The following is a 6,000-nucleotide window of genomic DNA, read 5'->3' on the forward strand; positions in this document are numbered from 1 at the left end:
TATTGGAGCAATAATACATTATGGCAAATGGATACTCCTGTCACTTTGACAGGTAAATGACGGCTGACAGGTGAATTTATTCCAAATTCGAAAACTTGAAACTTTCAAACTTGAAATCCCCCTGATTGGTTTATCTGCAATTGATTCGAAATTGGAACACTAAACCAACTGCCATTACTCGCGGCTTATTGGTTAAGAGAAGTAGACTGTCAAACTGACTAACTCCGGGTTCGATACTTCTAAATACGTTTTAAATATTTTACTCTGTAAGTTGTTTTTAATAAGGATTGATTAATATTAAAGATTGATCTTCCATTTTGTCTCTCTCTGTATTCTGTAATAAGCATTATTGAGCGTTATTTTTATTATTTTTGATTTATTTATTAAGTTAGCTTATTATATAACAATTAGTACATAAATTTGTCGGTCTCGTGGTGTAATGGTCAGCGCGTTTGCCTAGCATGTAAGAGGTCATATTTATTATTGCAGGGTTTTTCCAATTTATTTTTCTATAATTTGCCCATATTTTTTTGATAAAACTGAAAATAGTATTTGACGAAGTATTTGATTTTTATACATTTGACAATATTTACATTTTTTTACTAGAAACCTATTTCTTGTACCTATGTTATAATGTTACATAATATGCATGTTTGTTCAGTTATCTGCTACAGCACAGCATGAGTTAGGGTCAACGGATCATACACATCGTGGTTTGATATTCATAAAGGAGTCAAGCAGGGATGTGTGATGTCACCATGGCTGTTCAACGCGTATATCGATAACTGCATGAAAGAACTGAAATGCTTAAATTGGGAGTAAAAATGGGTGATTTAAATGTCAATTGCCTTTTGTATGCTGATGATGCCGTGTTTCTTGCTAACAACAAAGAGGAACAGCAACTCTTGGTAACAAAGGTCTACGATGTATGCAAGGGAAGCGATTTGCTGATGAATGTCGATAAATCGAATGTGATGGTTTTTGAAAGAAATGAAAAGTATGACTAAATTTGAAATCACTGTGAATGGAGTTATACTAAAAAAAGTAGAGGAATTTGTGTATCTGGGAAGTATGTTTACTCGGGATGCAATGACTGTGAAAGATATTGAAAGGAGGGTGAGTGCTGGGAACAGAGTGAACGGAGCACTCAAATCAACCTTGGCAAATAAATGTTTAACGCAAGAGGCAAAATTAGCAGTTCACAACGGAGTCCTGGTCCCGACCCTGTATGGACTGGAAAAACAGGGATGAAAGTAGGCTAAATGCTGTCGAAATGCGTTCTCTCAGGCGAATATGTGGTAAAACTATGTACGATAGATGCACAAATGTTGAGATCCGTACCTTATGTAAGGCTGAGACAAGCATTATCGACAAAATCAAGAAAGGAGTTTTGCGCCGGTTTGGACATGTACAGCGAAAGAACGGCTAAGAATATTTACAATGCGAATGTTGATGGATGCAGAAATAGATGTAGACCAAAAAAGACATGGCATGACCAAATCCAACAAATATATATATATTTTTTATTATTTAATGCACAAATTACACAATTTTATCATAGACACAATTATACGTTTTTTATGTCCTAACTTGTTAAAAAATTTCGTGTTAAGTCGGGACTCTTCGATATATAAATCAAAAATATTTATTTGCATATTAAAACAATATACAAGTAATCAAAATAATATGCAAAATAATCAAAACAATGCACAAAATAATAAAAGAAAAATATAAATAATAAGAATTAAAATAGAAAAAAAAAAACTTGAAGATGAGCATGTCAAAAGTCGGAATAATCGGCACGCGTGCATGAGAAGATGTATGAATGTAGAAGAAGCAGGATCTGTATGCAAATATAGAGTGATGTGGCGTTCTATCCTCTCTGCCTACCCTTACGGGGAAACGGCGTGATGGTTTGTTGTTGTTGTTATTTTTGCTATTATTTAATTATGTACGTGCTTCCACTTTCCATTATGTTGTAGCCAAACACAACACAGGGCCCTTGGCCTCACAGAGTTTGGGATACATTATTATTCTATTTTTTTTTGTTTATTTATTTATTTACATATACGCCCAATGGGCATTTTTATGGACACATCTATACACAGAAAATTATTATAAAAAAAATTAGAAAGACTCAATGATTTATAGTAGGCTCGGTGGGAGTGGAAGCGTTCTATCCTCTCTGCCTACCCTTACGGAGAAACGGCGTGATGGTTTGTTGTTGTTTGTTGTATAAAATAAATAAATAAATAAAACACACCCCATTAATTATATCATAAATAACACACCTAGAACCAGTCTCAAAAACCGTTGATAAGGATCTATTCGCTGAATATTAGTTTACAACGCAATTTTTGACAACTCAACAGCTCTGACGTCACAGACAATCGTCAGCTGGCAATTTTCTCGAAACTATAAATCGCCTTATTGATATATTTCCTACTTTCGAAAATTATCGTAAAACGTTATGGATAGTCGCGAGAATCCAACCTCAGGGTCATAAAAATATTTTTTAAATGGAAGAAACATATTGAAGTCTTTATTTAAGAAATTTTTATATTTGTGCGGTCCATCAATTGGAAAAAACGAGGTAAATAAAAATACGATATATGGACTTCGGCTCTAGCTAATCCTTCCGAGCTTTGCCGATCCATCCCGCTGTATTTATTCAGGAGAAGAGGTTAATAGGGGCCTTTCGGTTTAAATAGTGGAGCAAATTTGGTAAGGATTTATGGCATCGGCGTCGCGACGCCGAAGGCTCTCCTAATCTTAAAGTAAACAAGCCTAGACAATGCAAACACGGGCCGAGGGATGACTAAGGCTTTGATTTTGGTTTTAATAACGTCCCGAAACCTAAAAATAATCTTAATTTGATGCAACAGAGAGGGAAAACATTTTAAAGAAGGGAAAGTGGAAGTCTAGGCATTTACAGGGCTTGTGACCCGTCATTGACTGGTTTTTGAAATATATTTTTTGAATTTATTTATTTTATTTTTATTTTTCATCATTATTTTTTATTTTATTTGGGATTTTCACAGCTATTACATAAACTAAATAAGTAGAAAAAGACAATGCTACAGCCAATTAAAAAAATCCACTGTAAATCTAATGACACGTAATATATAAGAAAAGAGTTTCCGTAATTGTATGTGTGTGACGTTTGTATTCATGTGTATGTGAATGTGTGTATTCGTGAATGAATGAGGGGAGGGTGCATGTGCGTGTGGGAATGAATGAGGGAGAGGGTGCGTGTGTGTGGGTGCGTAAGTATAAAAAATAATTGTGTAAAACTTGTAATTATATTAAAAATGGTACAAGAAAGAGCTTGGTAAAAAGTTTAAAACATTTTTGATAAAATTTAAATCAAGAAATTTTATAAATTGTATTTTTTAAAAGTATGTTGAATTTCAAAACCGTATTCTGAAAAAAAATAAAATATTTTAAAATTGAACTGATACACACTGAATGAATAATGTGCGACGAGTCCCATACAATACGAGTACGGTAAGTAGCCACAAAATGCAGTAAATGCGATAAAATGTCAACAATAAAAAGAGGTTTGACAATACGCGAACGTTGATTCAAAACGAACATACAAATACATATTATATGCACCTACGTAATATATAAATAAGAATAACTTATAAGTTTGATAGAAATTATTCTAATTATAAAAGTCAGGTGTCACAAACAATTGGCCCGCAGTACGGGGATACATAACTATATTAAAAGATCTTCTCACTATAAAACTTATATTTATTCAGGAATAGTGAGCAAGGGAGAAGAGGATGCTGACAGACAATTTATTACCTATGGAAGTTTTGATAAATTTAATATTTTTGGTAAATATATCTACGTCGTTAAATTTCCTGTTATACGTATCCATAATACGGTTAATCGTAGCGTTTTTTGACGAATTTGTTCTGCATTTAGTTAGTTAGTATGTGGAAAAGTTATGTATAACACGTTTGTCTCTGTGAATGAAAAGATGAATGCGGGTAACCAATTCGGGGGAATCTATTTTATCAGATATTATGTTGGTGAGCAACACTACATCAGCCGTGGTTCGTCTATCAGCGAGAGTTTGAATATTATGAAAAATGCACGCTTGGCGATAATCTGGAAAATTGAGATGCATTTACAATAGGTATACATTAGTTACAAATACACAAAAAAACTATTACAACATTTAAGTTTGTAAGTGAAAATTCTTGATGGAAGCATTGTAATTTATTATAAAAATAAAAGACGAGTGATACTTTAATCCACAAATTTGGAATATCCAGTGAGCGGTTTCATCGCTTTCGCGACATCTTCGAGACTGGTATCTTTATTAAGGAGTTCAATGTATTTATACAAAACAGAGGTAAGGATAGATAATTCAAAGTTATAGGAAAGTAAATTGATAAAGTTTTTTTATCTTAAGGATCATTTTCATCGGGTTCAAAAAACTCATTAATATAGCATTATATCAATTCATTAGTTAACCCGAAAAGAAAAAAAAATTGATAATGATCCTTAAGATAAAAACAATTTAATTTAATTTACTTTCATACAACTTTGAATTATCTATCCTTACCTCTGTTTTGTATAAATACCTGAACTCCTTAATAAAGATACCAGTCTCGAAGATGTCGCGAAAGCGATGAAACCGGTCACTGGATATTTCAAATTTGTGGATTAAAGTATCACTCGTCTTTTATTTATATTATAAAAAACTATTACATTAACACAAATAAAATCCCACAAAGGCATGGCCGGTGTGTGGGTATACATTTTATTTTTAATTAAATAAAGGCTACTGGAAGAATACAAAAATAATAATAACAATAAAAATGGTTTATTAACAAAAATAACAATTACTTTATCTACTACATACACACTCAGGTAATAAATTTCTCTGGATCATGTCTAGTCTGCCTAACTAGGTACAACCTGTTTTAAGGCAGACATTTTAATGCATTTTTTTGGATATCAATAAGTTAAAAAATGAGTGGTGATATTAGAAGACAATTTTTTTGTCACTAAAAATGACAAAATTATAGTAAAAGTATGTACTATTCATTAAAAAAAGAAGGTAGTTAAATCCGTTTTTTATTCATAATTTCAACACAAATTTAATTCGAAATACTTTTGGTGGCCTCCGTGGTGTAGTGGTCAAGACGCTTGACTCACACACGAAAGGTTCCGGGTTCGATTCCCGGTGAGAAGACAAACATGAAAATGTGATTTTTCTCAAGCCTAGGTGTTCTGTGATGTAATTCACCACACTAATTGGGCCTCCTGGCCTGTTGTGTTGCAAAAAAAAAATGCAAATAATTCATATCTATCATTCTTTGGCTGAGTCTGGATTTACAATAAGGGATTTTGAGTAAACTATTCAATCTTTGATTGGATCTATTAATTTTTGTAGGGAATAAATGTGGCCACTTTACACACTGACTAACATTCACCATTCTGAATGTGATTTTCATTCACATTTCCCCAAACTCATCCGTTGACTTTATTGACAAAAATGTTTTCTCTGCTGCAAAAAATGGATACAATAATTACAGATTATCAGCATTGAAACTGCCACATGCCAGAAATGCACGTGCGAAATATGCAGTTTTTCAAAAGTTTTAAGTATTTTTGTGTACAGAGATGGAGTCGTTATTTATACGGGGGATTTTGAGAATTCCAATTTCTGGTTTTGACAAGCGACGCCGACGCCTACTCGAAATGCATTTCCGGTGGCAAAATATCAGATATTATTGGCCGAGGCGTATGTTAATTCTGAAACTTTTCTATTTTCAGAATATCAGAGAATTCCAGATTTTACATACCGTTATGGCTAAAGATATCTCCTTGAGTACTTTTTTATGCCAATTGTTAGTTGTAGTGTTTTTATTCGTCACCATTTTCCTTTCCCCTATTGGTGCCTAGGGCACTGCAATAATATGTTACATGAAGGCGAGGTGATTAGTCTTCCGCTTCTTTAAACTGGAGGCGCGATGC

The sequence above is a fragment of the Micrasema longulum genome, unplaced genomic scaffold (assembly GCF_059751315.1).
Source record: "Micrasema longulum isolate JH-2025_06_02 unplaced genomic scaffold, ASM5975131v1 h1tg000111l, whole genome shotgun sequence".
Lineage (NCBI taxonomy): Eukaryota > Metazoa > Arthropoda > Insecta > Trichoptera > Brachycentridae > Micrasema > Micrasema longulum.